The sequence below is a fragment of the Ochotona princeps genome, chromosome 1, assembly GCF_030435755.1.
Source record: "Ochotona princeps isolate mOchPri1 chromosome 1, mOchPri1.hap1, whole genome shotgun sequence".
NCBI classification, from domain to species: Eukaryota; Metazoa; Chordata; class Mammalia; order Lagomorpha; family Ochotonidae; genus Ochotona; species Ochotona princeps.
The window spans coordinates 81,426,946-81,451,045 of NC_080832.1; the positions used below are offsets into that span (position 1 = coordinate 81,426,946).

The 24,100-nt window shown below is 40.7% G+C and overlaps 1 protein-coding gene across 7 annotated transcripts in view; it reads left to right on the forward strand.

The window, feature by feature from the left end:
• Window positions 1-24,100, forward strand: part of FILIP1 (filamin A interacting protein 1) — a 284,939-nt gene that overhangs the window by 231,902 nt on the left and 28,937 nt on the right. The gene's annotated exons all lie outside the window — the stretch shown is intronic.

A 24,100-nucleotide genomic window follows, 5' to 3' on the forward strand; every position in this document is an offset into this window, starting at 1 on the left:
AATAAATTATTTGATAATTAGAACTTTATGCTTACATTCCAATTTTCTTGCTTATTGTTAACACAGAGTTAGAAAAACACTCACCACACAAAGCCAAACAGGAGTGATTGGGTCAAGCCATTGCTATGCTTGTAGGGATCTAATTTTCCCAGACCAAGAATTTCCACATCTTACAGCAGGACCCCAAATTGAAAATTCTTATAATGAGCTCTTTTTTCAAGTTATTCTTGATCGTCCCTCAGCCGAGTGGCTATGTCTGTGAATTTCAAAGTCTCAAAACAAATAACCCTGTATTACAATGCTGGGAGTTATGGCGCATGCTTGCTTCTGTGTTTAGAACTTGCAAATTGAGAGCTACCAAGGAACAACTTTGCCTGTTCTGCTTTTGTTACCTACTAGCAACCAAAAAAAGAAATCTGGTTTTTTCACATTAGTTTATGTACTATGAAAGCTATCCCAACAAGAGAGAAAATGAAAGAAGTTTTTCAATTGATAATGTTTTCGTACTATTGGTCTTGGAATATTGCCCTGGAGAAGAATTGGAAAAGAAAGCAATGGAAGATGTATTAAGTGCCTCATCCTTAAATTATGGTTTCTTTGTGCTTGTCTTACTCTCCTGTAAGGTAAGATTTACCAGTTATATGTTTTAACAAATATTAGATCTGATTTGACGATTTTATAAATTGAGCAATTTTAAACTCCACTGCCCTCCCCCCGCCGCCCCGTTTCTGCGAACTCTCTGGCCTCAAGCTACAAATGGTGCAAGTCACATTTAAAGGAAACTGTGTGGTTTAAAATTTCTGTGTTGCATTGTGATCAGGTGAAAATAGTAACTTTTTTTAATTGACCTTGAAAAATCGGAAAACAAATCATTTTAAGGGGTATCTACAAATTACTTTTGATCACATTGTGAATCACTTAACTTACAACCCTGTGTCTATTTTCTGCTGCACTTTCCATCTAAGTTAAACATGTGAGGTGGTTTAAGTGAGGTGCGTGAATGCAGTGACTACATACTCAACTACTATTCTTTTCCTGATTCTTTCCTGCTCTATGAGAGTAACTGAAATAATAACAAGACAGCTTTATAGTTCAAAAAGTACTTTTATACTCATTGTACAATGATATTCTCCTACATATACATATGTGTCTCCTGCAGACACGTAATTTCAATCTCCTCTCTATTTTGGATTTTTAAAATTTTATTAAAACAAAAACAAACAAAAAAAGAAAAAAAGCTCCTGAGTAAAGTGTTACATAGAAAATTTTTTAAAGATTTTTTTATTCCCCCCAAGATTTATTTATTTTTATTGATGAGGCAGATCAGATTTACAGAGAGAAAGACAATGATTTTCCATCCACTGGTTTACTCCCCAAGGGGCTGCGATGGCCTGAGCTGAGCTGATTTGAAGCCAAGAGCCAGGAACCAGGAACCTCCTTCAATTCTCCCACATGGGTCTCAGGTCCTAAGGCCTTGGACCATCCTGAACTGGTGCCCATATGGGAACCTGGTATTTGCAAAGCAATGATTTTAGCTCCTGAGCCATTTGCTGGGACCTATGTAGAATTTTTTTTAAATCAAAACTGAAACGGGCTTTTTTTATTTTCAATTATCTTTAAGCTTTTGATACTTTAATCAACCTCACTGAGTCACAAAACTTTCATGTTTTAGTAAGAATCCATTGAAATCTTTGACTCTCCCATAACTAAATTTTGACAGACGGAATTATACTTCAATGCCTTTATTTTTACCTGTCAGTGTTTTCCTCAGTTTGGTACCAGCACACATACCCAGGGATGCTCTGACAGACACTTTATTCTAAAATAAACATTCCCGCTAAGACCTTGGCCACTCCAGTTAGTATCTCTGAACTCTGAGATCTGAGGCAGCCATGGTACTGACTTGCCATGTTCCTGGGGCAGTGAACCCTGTAAGATTTTCTCAAAGGTCATGGCTGGGATTCCTATTGCCCTTTGGAAACTGCCCTACTAAATCTGCTTTGGGTTAAATCCTCTTTTGAAGTGGTCATAATTAGATCTACTTATGGGAGCTGGCAGGATGCTGACCCAAAGCTTTCTTTCCTGTGGGCCAAATTGCTGGGAAATCCCAGCATGAATCACAGCCTTTGCTTTGAGCACTGCATCCCGACTGCCTCAGCCTGGGCTGCATGCACTCGGCCGGTTCCATGCAGGTGCTGTACCTGCAGGGGAGGCCGACTGCCATTCAAAAAGAACCAGTATTTATGAGTACAAGCAAGTGTTCCTATATAGAGAATTCATATCTTTGTTTTTTGTTTTATTTTGAGCTCATATCCCTTTTCCCCAGAAAGTCTTTTTCTGGGCAAAATCCATGGCCGAAAACTTTCCTTCTGAAACATTTCCCCACTTCCTGTTGCGAGGCAGAGAAGAAAGTGAAGCTAAAAAGGTTTTCTCCTTATGATTGCTTTCTCATTGTATCCCAGGGTGTGGGTGACTCTGCAGACAGTTCCCTCCCTGCCCCACCACCCCAGAGACAGCTTCCAGATTTGCTGGTGGAGAGAGCTTAGGGCTTAAGGCAGCATGGTCAATGGAATGCATTAACATCCATTATCCATACTTGTCCTGTTCTCCAAGGATTCCTCACTTTCTCCAGAAAAATGATTTAAAAGACTAAAAATGGATTCAGAGCATACGAAATAAGTAGGCTGTATTGATAAATAATTGGGATATTTGATGAAACCAGAAAGCTGAGGCTCTGAGCATTGTTAAAAATCTCAGATCATCTTTTTCAAGTCCCACAAGACACTGTGGCTCCAAACAATTATGTAGTTCAACCAAGATCACACAATACAGACCACTTTTGGGTAGTTGAATATTTTGTACAAAATGGATTGTTTTGTGTTTTCCTTTTTGTGTTATATGAGTGTAGACTCCCCATCTCCATGCTCTTTAAGATGACACAATGTCTGAAAAGGCAAAATAAGGCTCTTACGAAGATATAAACACAGACATACTAAGGCCAGTGGTATCCCTAGATGGTCCAGGTTCTGTTGAAAGAACAGCCTGGGAATTACTTTTGAGGCTAAGTATGAATAACGTTAACACTGTTTTATTTAGGCTGCAAATATTAGGGGTAGTTTTGACAGAAGGCTGAAGAGGTTTATGGGAAGTTAAAAGTCTCCTCCAAATTTGCCCTTTAGTATTGCACTGATCTGTAAGCGTAAAAACTATAGATGAAGAAATTATTTTTCACTTTTCAGGGGTTGTTAAAAAAAAATCTCAAATTAAGCACCAAAAGTGGACTAATCATGTCCTGGGATTCCTTTATTCTAAAACAAGGTTGTGGTCATAATTTGCTACCATCTATTCTTTCTCGTTTGTTTTTACAGTCACAGACACAGATGATTAAGAGAAAATGGGAGGGCATTTGGCCTGCTAGTTGAGATGCTGTTTAAGATGCCTGCATCCCATGTTAACGTTCTTGGGTTCACTTCCCAGCCTTGGTTCCTACACTTGATCTTAGCCAAAACGCCGAGAAGCGATCCAGCCTTGGTTCCTGATGTCACTTTTTTTTTTTTTTTTTTTGCTCGTGTGAATCCTGGGAAGTAGTGGCGATGGCTACCCACCCACATTTCCAGGAGTTCCCAGCTTCTGGCATCTGTGCAGTCCCAGGCATTTCAGGAGTGAATCAGTGGATGGGAGATCTGTTCTTGTCTGTCTCTCTGCCTCTGTTTCTACTGTTCGGCTAAGTAAATTGTTTAAAAACATAATTTTAAAAATAAGGAAGGGTTTTTTAAAAAGAGAAAATGGCATGAAAAACTGACTTAACATTGTTAATAATGAAGATGCAAATATCTTTCATTTCATTAAGGTTGGGTAAAGAGAACTCCTAATTGCTGTATTCTCTTTGTCTACATTCCAAATCAACCTGACCTTTAAAGGCATAACTCTGAGTACATGAGATCACCTTCAGAGTTTATACTTTGTTCCCTGTCTGAACCGCAGCACTTGTGATTTTATCTTAAGCTTTACCAGGGTTGCTCAAAGATCGTCAAAATAGAAAGAACACAGTTACATACAAAATTGGCCTGGGACTTAAAGAAATGTTTGGGGAGAAATGTGTGTGTATGTAAGTGATGTGAGAGTGTTCTGTTTAAATCTATCACAGCAGTTACAGATTTTAAAGCTTTTGGATTTTATAGGCTCAGCTGACACTACTTATATAATAACGCCATCATATAATATTGCAACAGTGCTTCCAAGTATAAGTTCATTTTTTTTTCAAGTACAAATGAGCATTTCAAGAGAAATCCCCTAATTGGTGATGGTGAGGCTGTAGGAGTGGTGTCTTGAACAGAGAGGGGGTGCCTTCAAGTTTGGGTACTGTTCCTTTGAGTCAATGCAAAGCGGTTTGGACATGACCTGTTACTCTGTAGGACAGCCTTACACGACTGTACTTGGACATATGGAGTCAGACACTACTATTTTTGAAAACTTACTCAAGTGGACTAGAATCTCTGGAAATGTTTTAAATCTATTTTATAGAAAAAGATTTGTATCTGATTGATTCCCTGGCATAAAATCCTTAAGAGGATTTAGTTGCTTGGTCTCCAAAATATGTTAACAAAATTTGTGTCTCACTAGTAGTTCAAAGAATTTATATAAAGCACAGTGCAGATTTTATCCAGCAAAAAAAAAAAAGTAATCAAGAAGAATGTCTTAGCAGAAGAAAGCTGAGCCTTCTCTGTTTAGCATTCTGCTAGAGGCTGCTCAATAGCAGAGTTAAATCTATTGACCCCTGAGAAACTGGACATACATACCATCTTGTTAATGCTAACAAAACAATCTGATGAACAATTATTATCCTCATTAGCTGATGAGAAGCCGAGAGATTAAATTCCCTTAGTTCAGATTTAATTTCTTGACTTGGCAGAGTCAAGAAATTTTTTTTCATATCTGAAGCATTTTATTTGTTCATATTTATCCTATTCGAGGTTAACACTATTTAATTCTGTAAACAAGATAGGAAACAAAGCAGCAAGAGCTACAATAAGGACACCATGTGTAATAAAGGAATGTGTCGAAAGGGATATCCAAAGTAGACAAAGAAAATCTGAACCTGATTATGAATTCAACAACATGGAGAAAAGCCTCCCAACATCTGTAAAAAAAAAAAAAAAAAAAAAAAAAAAAAACACACAAAAAACACCACAGACATGGGCTTGGCAGCGTGGCCTAGTGGCTAAGGTCCTCGCCTATATCCCATATGGCCGCTGATTCTAATCCCGGCAGCTCCACTTCCTCTCTATCTCTCCTCCTCTTAGTATATCTGACTTTGTAATAAAAATAAAATAAATCTTTTAAAAAAAACACCACAGACATGATTATCATAAAAAAGAAGCAAGAATTCAAAGTGCAGGTGTGCTAGTTTTCATTTCCATATCCGTCCAGGAAAGAAACAAAGCATGCTATTATTTTATATAAAGCGACAAGTTCTGCTTTAACACATTTAGCTATGTTATCTTGCAAGATTTTGTTTACATGATCTCTATATCGATTTAATGAAAAGATGGTCATAGGAGATACATGGTATAATTTCTTGAATCTATGGAGATTATGGAAATGGTACATTTCATTTTTTAAATTTATTTGCAGTAACAAGAAGCTGAAAATTCAGTATCAGAAGCATCAGTAATTTCACTCTTTCAAACACAAATAAAGCCCCAAACCCCCCATGAGCCTTAAAGCCACATTCAGAGACTCTGTAACAAAAGACTGTTCCAAGTTAATGAGTTCTGGCCAGCTGACATCAACAGCCAGAACAAATGTTTAATACCAGAGAGGGATGTTATCTGTCCAAACTGATCCAAATCCCAGTGCTACCTGGCATCATATATAAAAATAATTTTCAGTTTCTTCACTGTGTTAAAAATAGGTTTTTCTATTTCTGAGTTCTTACCTTCTGACTGAATCAATGCCTCATTTCCCCAACACACAAAAGAAGAATAGCTACCTTGGAAAGTTACTCAATGACTTGAACTGCATATTTATCTACTATATCACACCCATGAAAAAAATTGCTGAGGATGGGCAGTTTTTAAGAAAGTAAAGGAATTAGAATTCATGGATTGAGTATCCTTACAACATCCTTGCGGTCAAACTACATCTGCACCCAGGGATGAGGCACAATCATTTGATGACCCCTTAAAGACCCCTATGTGGGGAAGAATGTTCCAGGAGAGTTACGTGCTTTTGATAGTTCTGAGACATTGTCAGTTTCATTGCACTAGGGTTGAGGAAATCTTTCCAAGGCCTGGTTGATCACATCCACCTCAGTGCATTGACACACCCAGACACTTGCTGCAAAGCTTGGCCAGGGGGTTATCCCATCTGTTCTACTTTACATCCTCAGATAAGGTAGTCCAGGTCCTCTCCTGCCCTAGATGAGCTGGCTCCCATGTGCTGTGTGTGTATCTGAGCTGGATGTCCACTATACAAGCATCAGCAATTGAGGAGGCCCAGTCCCAATACATGCACTCCAAGATCAGATCACATATCTTGTGATAGGCTGGAGTTTGAGTCCAGCAATCCATTTGGGGGGGTGCAAGTTTACTTAGCGGGTTCCTGGGGAGGAGATGCAACCTGAAGAAATGTGGGGACAGTGCTCTCTTTTGGCAACTGACAAAGTTTATTTCCAGGGTTTCTGTTTTTATACATTTCATGAAACAATTTCAAACATAACTCAGAATTAGATCATGTCTAAGAACACAGAGAGTACAAAGAAGTTAACAAGGTGACTTACTCAAAGAGTTACTGAAACAGGGAATAGATAAAGAGTACTATCTGTCCTTGATTGACTAGACAGAGCACAGATGTCCGCCTATCTTCAAGGAGAGCACGAAAGCACATCCAAGGACTCACTGGGGGCAGAAGCACACTGTGGGTGAGAGGCCTTCTGCCTTCTCTTTCCTGGAGCCTCTTCTCAACAGGGTCCCACAGGCATCCACTGTCCCAGCTTTCCTACAGGCTGTGTTCCAACAGGGGGTGCCCGAAGACACTTCACCTGAGGTGATCTCAGACATGATTCTTGTGTGTGTCAGTCAGTGCAGGGTCAGGTTTGGTCTATCACTAAAATTAACTAACACTCATACTGGTAGATGCATTTACCTGTTCAGTTCTGCCCCCAGCCCCATCTCTCATGTGAATGGATGGGTGTTGCAGCCAAGGCCATCACAGCCTACCACAGGACTAATCTTCATGCACACCAGTGGATACTTTACCTAGTTGGGATGACCTTCAATAACCCTACCAGGCCCACAGACAGCTCAGGTTTTTGCATGTGCTGGCATATATAATGGCCTATGCCAGCCTGTCCCAAATCCCATTAGCTCTTGTGCATGCCGATGGGTGCTATATCTTAGCTCAGCTCAGCTTGCTCCCAGACCCAGTTCACATGTATGCCAATAGGTGTTGCAACCTGTCCAGTCTGGCTTACTCCAGCCATGGTTCTCGTGCTCAGCAGCAGGAGCTGCAGAACAGCAAGAGAGTGCCCACAGCTCCCCTGCAAGGCTTGTTCCCAGGCCCAGGTATTATACTTGCCAGAAGTTGCTGTGGTCAAGCCTGACATGACTAACATCCAGTCACAACACTTGCCAGTGGGTGCAGCAGCCAAGCCCACCCCCAGTCCTAGCTCTCATGCTCACCAGTGGAAGCAGTGGCCCAAAAGGGGAATCCTGGAAAGTTTTCCTGCTGGCCCGCTCCCAGCCCCTAATCTTGCAAGTGTCAGTGAGTTCCTTGGTCCAGCCTGGCTTGGCGCATCACCACCCTGGTGTATCTACCCCCTGTTCTTATGTAAACAGGCAGAATGCTACAGTTCCATTAAGGTGAACCCATACATCCCACACAGAATCTGACCCCAGATCTGGTTCTCTCATATTTTGGTTGCTGCAGCAGCCTAGCCTGACATGGCCCACACTATGCTCTAAAACTCATGGGCAACTACTGTGGCTTAACACAGCCATGCAGGCCCTTCAGCTCCAGCTTTTGCTTGTGCTGTTTAGCCTAGCCCAGATCTCCCACATGCAACCTAAGCAATTGCCTATAGCTAGGAAATCAGAGAATGATTCACGGTTGATTTTCCATAATAACACAAGGTCAAACTTCACTTTCAGATTCTTCTTTATCTTGTAATAGCAACTGCTGGTTACCACTAGAAACCAAGACTAAGATAAAGGAGACTGAGATGGTAAGATGTTCCCTTTTAGGGCATAGCATAGGTGCATATTCAAGGGAATAGCGTAGGTGGCATATGATTAAAAGGAAGAGATGTTGGATTGTATTTGAAGGGACAGGGCAATCACAGTAACTTTTAAAAGATAGCTTCTGAGGATTGGGAAGTTTGTGATTAGAAAAGCTGATCCTCTTAAAAGGCCCGGGATGTGAACATATCTGTTCTGAGCACTGTGGAGCCAAGCATATCATCATCTTGGGTAGAAGCACTCTGAATTAATTCTGGAATGGCCCACTAAAAATGTTCTTTAGGTTCATTTCATCAGATCCTGATTCTACAAAAATGCTTAGCCTTGGGTGGTTGTAATAATTTTCCAACTCCGTGTTACACCATTTTCAACATCACTGAGCCAGCAACCTCTGATCTAAGACTTTATAGTCTCCATTATATAAGTTTGACAAGAACGCTTACAAAAATGAGTTCTCTGATTAATAAAATGCATGATTCATCAAGGGTGTACTGTGAATTAATTTACTTTTGCTGCTATAGAAAATGCATTTTTCTTTCCTTTATTTTTTGTAATATACTATAAAACCCAATGTAGTAATGTTTGATGAGAAATCATGTAGAAGGTCTGGTGCAGTAGCCTAGTGGCAAAAGTCCTTGCCTTGCGCACACTAGGATCCCATATGGGCGCAGGTTCTGATCCCAGCAACCCTACTTCCCATCCAGCTCCCTGCCTGTGGCCTGGGAAAGTAGTCAAGGACATTGGGACCCTGCACCTCTGTGGGAGACCCAGAAGAAGCTCCTGGCTCCTGCCTTCGGGTCGGCTCAGTTCTGGCCATTGCAGCCATTTGGGGAGTGAACCATCGAATGGAAGATCCTCCTCCCCTCCGTAAATCTGACTTTCCAATTAAAAAAAAATTCATGTAGAACTGCTATCTGGGTGCCTCATCAGTTTAAAAGCCATGGACCTATCAGATTGTAATCAGGTCTAAACATCAGTTGTTATTGTGTTTTACTATGAAGTTGATAAAGATATTTTTCTAGAACTCAGAGTTTAAATGTGAATAACTGAGAGGTTTAGTTAGTTAGATTGAATGTATTTAGACTTTTATCTCACCACCAAGTAACAGAAAAGAACCTGTTGATATTATACAAAGTTTGGGATAATAATCAATCCAAGGAAGCAGTCCTCCAGAAGAAAAGCATTGAAGGAAGATCTTGAGAAAAGAGGCCATCCAGCTGGAGTGAGTGGTGGGAACCGCTGCTGGAGAGAGCAGGCTCTGCGCTAGGCAGGAGCTGATGGATTTAATCTCAGATTAGAGACCCAATGCTTCTACTCCTGATGATTCACTTCATTTTCTAAGGTGTATTTATTTTTATTTGAAAGGTAGAGTTGCAATGAAGGGAGAATAAGGAGAGCCTCATCTTCCATTTCACTCCCCAAATAGCAGCAGTGGCTGGAGCTGGGCTAGTTTGAAGCTAGGAGCTCTGTGGAGTGGGTGGAGGGACCCAGGCACTTGGGCCATCCGCATTGCCTTCCCAGGCCATTAGCAGAGAGCTGGATGGGAAGTGGAACTGTCAGGACTCTTTTTTTTTAAAGATTTTTTTTTTTTATTGAGAAATCACATATACAGAGAGGAGGAGAGACGGAGAGGAAGATCTTCCATCTGAGGATTCACTCCCTAAGTGACTGCAATGGCTGGAGCTGAGCCGATCCGGAGCCAGGAGCCAGGAGCCTCCTCCAGGTCTCCCACATGGGTGCAGGGTCCCAAGGTGTTGGGCCGTCCTCGACTGCTTTCCCAGGCCACAAGCAGGAAGCTGGATGGGAAGCAGGGCTGCTGGGAGTAGACCTGGTGCTCATATGGGATCCTGGTGCATGCAAGGTGAAGACTTTTGCCACTAGGCCACCACGCCAGGCCCCTCAGTTGGGACTCTTAACCAGCACTCATGTGCGATATGAGCACTACAGACTTTAACCTACTATGTCATGGCATCAGCCCCAACATTTTGCTCCTGGTCTTTTAAAGGTAGTCCAGTGTGTCAGTGCTGATTCATATTTATAAAACAGTGTGTGGTGAGCAAACCTACCCTTATTTTGACTCTAAGTGTATAGATTGTAACCTGTTAATATTTTATCTTATTTATTTGTGACACAGAGAGAAAGAAAAACAGAGATATCTCCCATCCAGTGATTCAGTCCCCAAGAGCCAGAAGAGCCATGACCTGTCATGCCAAAGTCAGGAGGTTCTAGGTCTCCCACATGAATGGCAGGCACCTGACAACTTAGGTTGTCACTGTCTCATTCGGGATATGGATGTTCAAAGTAGCATTTTAATCATTGAGCCAAATGCCCATCCCAGTCACAATGTTGATTGCCAAGTCATGAGAGAGTCTGGTGGCTATGAGGTAGCTTGGCATATAAACCTCTTTAAGGATGTTGCTGTGAAGGGATGAGGGTCGAGTGACCTCCCTCCCACATTCCTGATGGTCCTAGAATTTTGTTGCAATTTCAGAAATGGGGTCTTAAAATCCTTAAATTAACTCAGAAGTCCCTGATTTCACTGAAGAGTCTTTAAATTTCCTAAGGAAAACTATTTGAGTGATCATTTTGAGAAAATAGCTACAGTGAGGTTTTAATCCCACATGGAGCCCATAATAGAAAAAAATATGTAAGAGACACCAAAACATGAAGGACATTGTATTTTTTTGCACACGAGCTTGAGATCTGTAAATAGTGCTTCCTTAATTAGTGAAATAGTAATAATAATTAGTAAAATAATCTATATATGTGCCAAGGAGCGGTAATGTGTAGTACTGTAGGTGGTTCCAAAGGACTGATAATCTGCTGACAAATATGACCTTGAAAAGAGCACCTGAACTCAGTCCACTCCTTTCCTACATTACTCCAGCCATGTGGTGCCATACTCCTATCCAAGCTGTGTTTTCTTAGTCTCCTACATGTCATCAGTAACCAGAGCACACAAATTGAAATGCTTCTTCTGCCACATTTTGCTCTTTTTGTGACATTATATGAGTTACCTAACCTTCCTGCTTCTTGGTTTCTTTTATACAGTGGAGATAATCAGGTTTGTATCTCATAAAGTTGTATTTGTGAGATGAGGAATATAAACCCCTGTACATTCTCTACAAGATGTAGTATAAACGAGGCATCCTCAAAGAGTTCATGGCACATGTGTACAATTTTAAATCAACTTTACAGGAACTGAAGTTCAGTTATAATTCCCAAACATGGTATTTCCTTCTGTTCATTTATATATAAGCTCTTGAAGGAAAACTGTATTTTTTATTAAATCACAGGCTACATTTTTATCAAATTCAGGCATTTTAGGAAATGTGCAAAAAAATTGAAATAGTAAACTCCCCTATTATTTTTGTATTTAATTGAAGACAGACTCAGAAACATTCAAAACCTATGACCAACAAAGGAGAAATCAATAATATTAGGTGGCAAAATGTATACCTCTATAAGATCAGTACTAAAAGTCAGTACTTTTCATTTCTCTAAAAGGAAAAATTGGATAGATTATATTAACTATAAATTATCCAGGAATAAACTTAACAAATGGAAGATTTACATACAATATTTAAATACTACTTAGAGACATAAAAAAGACTGACACATTGAAAGACTTAACTGTATTTTAGTACTGGAAAAGTAAAGATGGCAAATCTTCCTGTATTAATTCACAAATTTAATGTGATCCCAATAAAACACCAAAAACATTTTTAAGGCCCTGTACGATGGCTCAATGGCTAAATCGTCATCTTGCACATGCCAGGATTCCATGTGGGTGTTGATTTGTGTCCCAGCTACTCTTTTCCTATCCAGCTGTCTGCTTATGGCCTGCGAAAGCAGCAGAGGACAGCCCAAGGCCTTGGGACTCTGCACCAGCTTGGGAGACCCAGTGGAAGATTCTGGCTCTTGGCTTTGGATCAGCTCAGCTCTGGCCATTGCGGCCATTTGGGGAGTGAACCAGTGGATAGATCTTTCTGTCTCTTCTCTCCATGGATCTTGTCTGCCTTTCCAATAAAAATAAATAAACCTTTTAAAAAATTCTTGCATAGGGCCCGATGCAGCGGCCTAGCAGCTAAAGTCCTCACTTTGAATGCACCAGGATTCCATATGGGTGCTGGTTCTTATCCCAGCAGCTCCACTTCCCATTAAGCTCCCTGCTTGTGGCCTGAGAAAGCAGTCGAGGACAGCCCAAAGCCTTGGGATTCTGTACCCGTGTTGGAGACCTGGAGGATGTTCCTGGATCCTGGCTTCGGATCAGCATAGCATTGGCCGTTGTGCTCACTTGGGGAGTGAATCATCAGATGGAAGATCTTTCTCACTGTCTCTCCTCTCTGTATGTCTGCCTTTCCAATAAAAATAAATAAATCTTAAAAAAAATTCTTGCATATGGAAACTAAATTAAATGGTTCTAAATTAACATATTAAAATCACACAAATATGGGGTTTGAATTTGGTGGTGTGGTTAAGAAACTGGATGGGGACCCCACTTTCCATATAGGAGTAACTGTTCAAGTTTTACTTCTGCTTTCAGTTCCAGGTTCCTGCCAATGTTTATCCTGAGAGTCAGTGGTGATAAGTTGAATAGTTGGAGCTAGGAGCTTCATCTGGATAGCCCATGTGCATTCAGGGGCCCAGCAACTAGAACCATCTCTGCTGCTTTCCCAAGCTTGTTGGCAGGGAATTGGATCAAAAATGGAGCAGCTGGGAATCGAACCAGTGCCCGTATGGAATGCCAGTGTTGTAATAGGGGCTTAATTCTCTACGAAACAGCACTAGTCCCCGGTAATTTATGTAGAAACATGGAAAATAATTGTTTGTTAGATTCATTTTCCTATTATCTGATCTGGTTTCTATCATTTCAAGAGAACCGTATTCAGCCAGGAGAAAATTTAGTGTTTATTTTTTAGGTTTCCAAAAGAATGATAAGCCTTGTGTAATAAAAATCATAAAATATAATTGTGAAATATATAGCTGGAAAATGATGACTTACTTCCTACCAAAAAAGTAGTGTTATGATTTTTAGTGGCATAAAATTTTATTAGACATACACTATGGAGTGACTGTAAGCATCCGTTGAAAGAAAAAACGTTAGCATCATTTAACAAGGGTCATAAATTTACTGTTGTACTTCCATAACTTTGTATATTATGAAATTCATAAAGTAAAAAAAGTAATAGGATACACTGTGTCTTGAAAGGATTAAAAACAACTTGGACTAATTTATTAGAATAAGCTAGAGACAAATAATTTTCTCCCTAAAAGCTGTATGAAAGAAACTTTTGTAGATGCAAAACAATGCTAAAGAACTGTATCTAATAGTTTACTAAACTGAAGGATTTGCAAGCATGTATTTTTCATGTAAGTTTTTACATAAAGCTATTGGAAACTAGATATGCATTTACTTATTTAGAAAGTCTAATCTGGTTTAACCTTATAATCTTTATATTAAAAAAGCTAACTTAAAGGCCCGCCATGGTAGTCTGGTGGCAAAAGTCCTCACCTTGCATGCTCCAGGATCTCATATGGGCACCGGGTCTAATCCCAAAAGCCCTACTTCCTATCCAGCTCCCTGCTTGTGGCCTGGGATAGCAGTCGAGGACGGCCCAACGCTTTGGGACTCTGTACCCGCATGTGAGACTTGAAAGAGGCTCGGGGCTCCTGGCTTCGGATCAGCTCAGCTCCAGTCATTGCAGTCACTTGAGGAGTGAATCCTCAGATGGAAGATCTTTCTCTCTGTTTCTTCTCCTCTCTGTATATCTGACATTCCAATAAAAATAAAATAAATCTTTTTTTAAAAGGTTGATTTAAGTGTTATATGTTTTCAAATGAAAATTTTTGCATATTTTCCAGTATTCATCAGGAAATAGAGTAGGTGAGAAGTTTTATAGAGCGCACAATGAAAAATCATTAGGAAATAACAAACAGCCCAGTTAGAATAATGCTTTAACAACAGGAGACTTTGGTTTTGCATTTTGGGGCATAAAACATTTTTTTGTCAGAATGTATCAGGTGCCTGGTGTTACAATTGCACTGAAAGGATCAGAAAGGATTTTAAACATTGGTACTACCAAGCAAGGCTGTTCACTGGCTTTAGGTTTAGTTTTTCTGGTGGCCTCTGAGCCTGTAATTATTGACTAAATTTTTATTAAAGCCAGATACCTTTTGTCAGATACATTCTGACAAAAACATTTTTATGCCCCAGAATGCAAAACCAGTCTCCTATAGCTTTCACAGTTGTGTGCGTGTTTGAATTGAATCATTAATGAGATACATACACTCTAGAGAAAACAATACATTAAAACAACTACATTAAAAGTGAAAACTTCCAGCACGTAAGTGGGAATTTTTTTCCTCAAATTCCTAACTAATTCGGTTGAGTTTTAATTGAGCTAATGGTTTGTTTCAGTATCATGGACCAAATCAGGTATTGAAAGTGATAAGGGAGATTATTCTTCTGGTGTGGAACTCTGGGAATGCTGCTGTAAGTTGGTACCCATTTGTCAAACCATAATAAACACTGGGGAAATGTTGGTTTTGTACATATTTGTATATTAAGAAAGGTGTGAGAAAGGAAACTGCTGGACAAATGTTTTATCTCTTAGCAGCAGGATGAATAATTATATTACATCTATATTTTTACTTTTTTTTCCAGGGTAGAAGAAGGTACTTAGATTCTGGACTCCAAAAAGGGAGTTAGAACTTCGGAAGTTGGTGTTTTTAATGATTGGAAGTTGCTGCTTTCTGGTTTCTTGACCATGCGTCTACTCTTTTTCCAAGAAAGCTGTGTTTGGAAAGTTCTTTATGGTGGTGAAAAGTTTGAACAGAAAAGATTAGTCAAAGTAGAGTCGTTCATGCTCAGTGCATAACATATTCAACTCTTAGTTGTGAATTCTTAGCCAAGAAACTATGCAAATAATATTCAAGGGCTGGATGTGACCTTCGGCTGCTGCAAGTATATTAGAGCTAAATTTTACTTAAACTTAACTCATTCTTCCCAAGAAATGCTGTCCTTTACGAATGTTCTCTATAACGTTTTCTGCATTGCTACTAATATCCTGTTAGAGTTTGTGAGAGCCATGTTTATGTATTTTATTCTTAAATACCTGAGATAACAAATGCATATGATCTGAATTATGAAGGAAACTAGAAATGATGGGCTAGGGCTGCTCCACATTCAGTGTGCTTTTAGAAAGGAGAAACATTGTGGTCTGCTGAGTTTTATCATTTATTACAGTGTCACCAAACCGTATGTTCTAATCAGGGACATATTCTTACTGTTCCCTATTCATCTACTGCCATCACTCCTCCCTTCAATACTCTCTTGTTGGCTCACTTTTCCAATTCTCATATCTGTCCTCGAATCCATTACATGCTATAAATTTTGGATTATATTTCTCTCAAGGAAGAAAGTGTTACTTATGGGCAGAACTACTGCCTAGACTCCTTGTATTGTTTCCAAGATTTGAGGAAGAGATCCTTAAAGAACAGTTAAGGAATGCAAATGCAGGGCTTCTAGCAGTCCTGTGATATTCCTTCTATCTGTTCACTCTAAGTTCCACCCTCTTCTCCTCCCATACTGCCCTGCCTTCCATTGGGTAGGTATGTGCCTGCCAATGTTCTGGAGCACAGCCTGCCATCCCATGAGAAGCGTCTCCAGAGATGGAAGCAAGCCCAGTGATGATCACCCACATGCTGAGAAACATCCCACTTATCATATGCTAAGCTAGATCTTTGTCATTAAGCTTCAAGAAGCATATCCTTATTATCTCTTCTCCCAAGTCAATTTGGATAAGCACCAGTTATAAGGAAATTTGGTCTTAAGTCAGCAGGTCATGTCACAAGTCTCAAAGGCAACCAAATACTTAAAGGATTGATAGGAAGCTGGACACTCTGTCTCTACTATCTGGTGCTCTAAAAACCTCATCTCCAGTGGACTCAGAACATTAATAGTTTTCATGTGCATATCACATTGCATTTCTCACAATAATACTTTCCGTTTGCATTTCGTGTTGGGGTATACATTTCAGATAGTGTGCTAAAATGCTTGTGAGGGAGAACCTCTATTTGGTTATGCATGATTCATTCAAAAAATTACTAATCCTCCTTAAATGGAAATACCTTTTCAATCCAATAGGCAAATAATAATTTAGGAATGACTATATTTGGTTATTTTGACGTTTAATAGGCCTCTTAATGTGGGTAAAAAGGGAGTTTCTCCAAGTGTGGCTATTGTTATTCGAACTAAAATCTTAATAATCTTTAATTCTTTTTTTCTTTCTTTTTTTCACCAGTCTGTAATATTTGTTTTTTTTAATTTTTCATATTGATTTTTAAAAAAATTTTTTAATTTTTAAAGTTTTGATAATCTTACATACTTGATTAGGGCACAAAGGGTCAAGAGTTACAGGAAAATGTGTAAGACCATTGTTTCCACACTAATACCATTCTTTTTTTCTGTATCTGGGGTCAGGGGAGAAACAAAGGGAGAAGCCCCACCCAGCCTCCCACCCATCCCAGATCCCCAATGTGGGGCATGCTCCAGGGTCCTGCTCAAGCAGTTTTGATAGCTCAACAGTTCTGAATTGCTGCCAATCTCACCATTCCAACCGCGATTAATCTATTTAGAATCCACTGGCTGACATAGTCTCTTCATGATTGGGGTTCTGAGTTCAGCAGTTCATTTGGAGGGATCTCCAAAGAAACTTTGTCTGAGGTGATCCCAGACCTGATTCTTGTGTGTGCTTGCCAGTACAGGGTCTGGCACCGTCCGTCACCCCAATCAGCTTATGCACATGCTAGTCATTGCAATTGCTGCTGGATCAGTTCTGGTTCCAGCCCTGTCTACCACGTGGACCAATGGTTGTTGTAGTCCAGCCCAATCCTGCCCACTTCATACTCGGCGCTCCCACAAACCAGTGGGAGCTGCAGCCTATTTGAGGCAATTCCCTATAACCCCCACCAGGCCTGCCCCCTACCCTGGTTCCCATGCTTACCAGTATGTACCGCAGACTTGTTCATTCTGTCCCACATCCCATTTAGCTCTCGTACATGTCGATGGGCATTGAAGCCTTGTGCAACCCAACCATTCCTGCTTTCCAGTCCAGGCCTCCAACCATAGCTTTTGTGTGGACTGGTGTGTGGCAGTCAGTGACACTCTATGCTAACAGCTCACCTCAGAATTCCCATGTGGGGTGATGCATCAGTCTGGCCCAAATAGATATTATGGACGCTCCCCTCCAAACCACCAGGTCTCAGTCCCCACGCTTGCCAGAAAGTTCCGTGACCCCGTCGCTGGGAATCACCCAGGATTCATCCTTCACCTACACTTATACTGGCCTTATCCATGGATGTCCCTAGGCAGTAATTACATACTCTAAAAACCCCAGAATTCACTGCCAGGTGGCCAGCAGGCAGAGCCTGGTGCCCAGAGCCGTGGACTCAGTCACAGCTTGGCAGCAGCGACCATGGCCTGAGTCCCAAGCCTTGTGTCTGGCCTGGCTCGGGCATCCCCCACAGCATCCATGCTGTAGGAGGCTCCTTTCGCCCCAGCCCCATGGCAGAACACTCCTTTTTTTCTTTTAACCTTGCAAAGATAACCATCAGTTCAGGTGCATTGATTCTACTTCAAATTATGTTTGAGATTTGTCCACTTTTCTCCAGAACCACTGTCACTGTTCTAGACTAAGATTGACTTATTTAAACTTTCTTCATGTTTCTGGCCTATGGCAATGCAATAGTTTTCTTTGGAAAACTTCTTTCCATTCTTGGCCTCCCAGCCCCCAATTACATTCTTTACAAATTAGTCTGTAAATCAGATCCATCAGAATTAGGTCCAAATTCTGACTATTGTATGACTAATCAAGCCAAGTAACACTTGCTTGTTTCCCATTGTCAGATCTTACTAGGGAGATAGTGGTAACTCAGGAGAAACGATAGGTCACAAGCATTTTGTCCCACATATAGCTATGAGCAGGGAGTTCTTAGACGGTTTGATGAAGTTTCAATTATCTATCCCACAAAGGAAAGCACTCTGCCTTCAACTTGCTCACATGGCAGGTTTAATTTGACAATATAGTATTGTACGGTAGTCTCTATTAACCACAGAGAATATGTTTCAAGTCCCCCAGTGGATACTTGAAACTGTGACTAATACTGAACCCTAAATGGTTTTTCTTATTCATACATATCTTTGATATTTACTTATAGATTGGAGCAATAAAATATTGATAGTAATAACTAATCATTGATGTCAGCCCTGTGGCTTAGCAAATTCAGCTGCTGCCTGCAGTGTTGGCATCAAGATGGAAGGGTTGCCAGTGGCTCACACAGCAGAGTAGCGGCATCCAAGATGGGCACTAGTCTGAATCCTAGTTGACCCTCTTCTGATCCAACTCTTTGCTAATGCATCTGGGAAAGTGACAGAAGATGGCCCAAATGCTTGGGCCCGTGTGCCTGGCATAGCAGAAACACAGAGCAACTCCTGGTTCCTGGCTTTGGCCTGGCTCAGTCCTCAGAGTTGCTGCTATTTGGGAATTGAACCAGTGGATATAAGTAAACTCTCTGTCTTCTTCTCTCTCTCTGTAACTCTGCCTTTCAAATAGGTAAAATAAAATTTTAATTAATTTACTTAGTTTAATTAGTAATAAATTAGGATGATTAAAATTAGTAATAAATTAGGATGATTAAAATATTGTAAAATGTTATTTAAAAGTTAAAGAGTGTTTATTTCTGAAACTTTATATTTAATATTTTCAGACTGCAATTGACTCAGGTAACTGAAACCCATGGATAATGAAAAATCTGGGTAATGGTGGAGGACTGTGTTAGCTAATTTTCTAGTTGGGTGAAGTAATGAACTCTCCTAAGCTTGGGGGACAAAAGAACAAATGGAGACCTGGACAATTCTAAGGACTTTAGGCTACGGGATCCCAGGTTCTTCTGTTTCATTCACACTATAATGGGAGTGACACCTGTCTTGAATTACTTCCTTAACCAGTTTAAAACAAAATCTATTTCTGGGCCTGGCGCTGTAGCCTAGTGGCTAAAGTTCTTGCCTTGAACACGCCAAGATCCCATATGAGTGCCGGTTCTAATTCTGGCAGCCCCATTTCCCCTCCAGCTCCCTGCTAGTGGCCTGGGAAGGCAGTTGAGGATGGCCCAAAGCCTTGGGACCCTGCACCTGCATGAGAAACCCAGAAGAAATTCATGGCTTCGGATTGGCTCAGCTCCAGCGGTTGTGGCCACTTGGGGAATGAATCATCAGATGGAAGACCTTCTTCTCTGTCTCTCCTCCTCTCTGTATATCTGACTTTCCAATAAAAATAATAAATAAATCTTTTGTAAAAATTGATTTCTGACATCTGTTGATGCTAATCAGACAACACTCCAGTGCAGATTGAAGCACTTGTGTCTCATCAGTGACCTCTGGGGCAGATTTCTGACCAGGGTGCCTCACATATTAACTAGCTGCTCCTGCCATTCATTCATACGGAACTCATACCTCCCTCTTTTGCTGTTCATCCTGTGGTAACTCTCCTCTTCTTCCTTGGGCCCAGAATCTTCCTTGGGCTCTCACAATCATTCCTCTCAGGGCATTTGCATCTTGGCTGGGACCTCCAATCTGTTCTTTTGCATGGCTGGTTCCTTCTGTTTCAACTGTCCCTGAGTTAGGGAAAGTCTATGAAGAAAACCCCTGCCCTCAGGCACTTGCTTTCAATCATACCTGCTCCTTTTCCCTAGCATGGGTATCACTGGAATCTGAGTCCCAACAGGAGGGTCTAGGGACCTTAGCCTGTGGTATTCATACCACCTCCTCAGTGTTTAGAACCGCGCCTGGCCCCTGGTGCACAGGGAATGTAAGTGTTCAGTGAATGAGTGAGTGAATAAAAGATGCTTCCTGAACAGACCAGAGACATATGGACCTTGCCCATCAGCACCTAGTAATAGAATTTTCTTACTGCTGTGATCTTAACAAGGGTTTGTATCACCATTTAAGGCCTTCTGTGGGTTCCTAGGGGCTTCTCATAAGTAATGTAATTTAGCCAAGAAATGGTAATTGTGATTTTCTTTTTTTTTTTTTTAAGATTTATTTGTTTTTATTGGAAAGGCAGATATACAGAGAGGAGAGACAGAGAAGAAGATCTTCCATCCAATGATTCACACCCCAAGCAGCCACTACGGCTGGAGCTGAGCTGATCTGAAGCCAAGAGCCTCTTCCAGGTCTCCCACATGCGGGTGCAGGGTCCCATAGCGTTGGGTTGTCCTCGACTGCTTTCTCAGACCACAAGCAGGGAGTTGGATGGGAAGTGGAGCTGCCAGGATTAGAACCAGTGCCTATGTGGGATCCCGGGCAGCAAGGCAAGGACTTCAACCACTATGCTTTCGCAATGGGCCCTAATTGTGATTTTCTTAAAAAGTCATTTTAAAGACTCTTTAACATTGGGATTTTAAATCAGTTTTGAATATAGGTGCTTGGCAGTACTAAACAGAGGAGGAAATAAATTTTGAAATATTAATACTTGTTTTAAAGACTACTTTGTTTTTATTTGGAAAGCAGAGTTATACAGAGAAGGAGAGACACAGAGAGACCTTCCATCTATGGGTTCACTCCCCAGATGGTCACAGTGACCCAAGCTGAGTTGATCTGTAGCCAGGAGCCAGGTCTTCCAGGTCTCCCATGTGGGTGCAGGGGCCCACGTGCTTGAGCCATCATCCACTGCTTTCCTAGGCTACAAGCAGGGAGCTGGATTGAAGTGGAGCAGCCGGGACTTGAAGTGGCAATCACATGGGATGTTTGCACCACAAGATAAAAGCTTAAAGTACTTACACCATGATGGTGACCCCAAACTATCATTACTTTTAAAAAGTTATTATTTACAATAATAATTTCCTCTTACTGTGATCTTTTGTCTCTAAATATTAGTTTAGTACGGACTGAGACATAAACAGTGCTTCCCTAGGACTGTAGTTTGTTTAACCACCAGAAGCTGACTGAATATTACGTACCACTTGTCCATGGCATTAATCATAATCCCCTTTTTAACTATGGATATATATTATTTAAGTCAAAATTATAACTCAGATTTTAATTTTTACAAAGTGTATATCGTTAAAATGAAATAAAATAGTCATAAACATATTAACTGTTATGATACCATTGTGAGACCCTGTGGCCTTTGACTTACATTATCTTATTGAATTCTCTTAACAACCCTGCAAGATAAAATCCATATTCCTAAAATGTAGTTGAGTATACTGAAGCTAGAGCAGTTGGAAAACATGCTCTCTGTTATCTAACAAATTATTGCCAAATCCAGTTTCAGTCAATCATCACCAAGGTGCTGCTTCCCCAAACACTGGTAGAGTCTTGGATACACCGGGCAGTGACAGCAGTTTTAACTTCAGTTTCCCAGCCACATGGAAATAGCTACAAAACTAAACAAAAATGATTAAATGCTATCTGTAGTTTTATCTTACTGATGATTGTTGCTTTGTGTAACTTTTACCAAAACAACTCTGTTAGCTCTTACACGCAGTTAAGTCCTCTTTCCAGGGTAAGTTTGTCGCCATTAAGGTTCATTATTCCAGCAAGGTAGGAAGGGGAGGCAGAGAGAGAGAGAAGGGTAATGCCTCCTGCCATGGTGGCAGGAGGGGGGCTTCAAGGGAAAAGGGGAAGGGGGCAAGATGAAAGAGGACAGGAAAAGTCAAGTTGGGCAGCCGTAACAGGCACAGGGAAGGGAGGAGGAAGTAAGGAAGGAAGAGGAAGTGGATGGGAAGGTGACCGTGAAACATTGCTGGATAGAATTGTCGGAGCTGCAGGGGGTTGGTAGGTGGGCGGAGACTGGGGGAGGGGCCACGAAAGTTTGGTGGGTGGAGTTGTCAGGTATGGCACCTTGAGGGTACAGCAGATTGGTGGAGTGGGTGCGGTTTATGAGTTTACAGTGGATTGGCAGACAACAAAATTAGAACATGAAGGCCGTGAATCTAAAGGAAGACGACCTAGGGGGAGCAGATATTTAAAATAGTCCAAAATGGCGGGGACCTTTAGGGCCGGTGTTCGAGTTCTCACAAACTCTACAATCAAAACACACTATCCAGTAGCACAACACTGAAAATGCATTCATTCTTGCATTTGACTCATGCTAGCAGGAAGTTAGACGTCCATCCTTTTAAAGCAAAGGACATGTCTGGACATAGGGGATGGAGAAAAGCAATGATGCTGAATGTATTTTTCTTTATGTTCTTTTACTGTGGCGTCACATGGCAGATTATTTATTGAAGATAGGGTGAGCGTTTGGCATAGTGGTTAAGAACTTAATGGGAAATCCATATCCCATTTCAGCACTGTTCCATATTCCGGCTTCTTTATAATGCACACCCTGGGAAGGAGCAGGTGTGCTCTCAATGTGGGAGAACTGAATTGAGTTGCAGGCTTCTGGACATTAGCCTTACCCAGTTCAAGCTGTTCTGGATGTTTGCAGAGTGCATAGGCAGATGAAAGCTCTGTTTCTGTCACTCTGCCTTTCAAATGAAAAATAAATAAAATTTAAGAAACATGAAAATAAAAGATGGCTGAGAGTTTCAAACGTTATGCAACATTTAATCCTGGTAACCTGAAAATTCATTTAAATGATAGATATGATTTTATGTTCATTCTATAGTTAAAATTGAATTTATGGCATAAGTGACAAATATTCTATACCTATGAATTAAAATATATTATATTGGACCTTTAAGTGATTTGATGGCTTTCTGACTGACTGAATCAGTTGAAAGGGAAAGAAAGAAACTAAGAAGAAAAGGAGGAAGGAAGAGAAAAGAGAGCATTTGAAGATGAACATGATAGAAGATTCAGGGAACATTTTTATGAATGTTGATAGTGCTCTTCAATTTTAGTTTGTTTGAACAGTAGTGTTTTTGCCACTGAAAAACACTTTAATAGAAGAAATTCAGCCAAAAATCTAAAAACAAAATAATCATTAAACTAGAGGCATTTTGACATTCTGAAGCTCACATGGTATATTTTCTCCTACGTTTGTGTGAATTAATGGGCACTTTGGCTGCAACATACATTCTGTCCTTTTAGCAAAAATCACAGATGAGACGCTAGGGCCCCTGTTTAAATTCTGATTCGTGCTGAATAGGACTGTACAGAGTTTAGCTAGTTTGAAAAATCAGCAATGAGGCCCGTTTGACATTTTGTGCATTTATTTTCTTTATCTCATTATTCTCCTTACCCCCCACCTTCACCCCGTAAGCATTTTACTGAGTGAAGGGCCTAATTCCCGTTCTTTTGCTTTGTTTCTGAAGAGTTGCCTTTTCCTCCCATTCTGGGGAGCTCCACCCCTTCTCACAGACCAAAGTAAATCTGCACAATAATGAACCATATAAGGGAGGAATGACATCATCAGTTAGTGGTCCCAAGCTGTTTTGCACAACATTTACCTTTCATTGTTCTGATGACAGGGCTGGAATGTGACGGTTAATTCCCTGTGGAGTAGGGGGCCAGAGCAGGGCCTGCTGCTGTTGAGCAAACTATAGTACCCCTCTATGAAAAATAAAAACAAAAACAAAAGCTACTATGCTTCCTAGTATTTAAGGTAAGGAAGTCAAGATCTGTTTTGATTTAAGTAATGTTAGTTACTCTCAGCCATGCGCATTTTTTTGTTAATAGGTTTATTTGGCAGTAAAGTCATTTCTAAGTGTTACTGCAAAGAGCATCTTGAAAGTTGAGTTGAATCCTTTACAGAGTCCTGACTAATCTGACAGGGCTGTACGCACTCCACAGCCTCTCAGCTTGTGGCTACAGGTTTTACTGAGTGTGGATGCTTACAACCCTTGGGAATTAT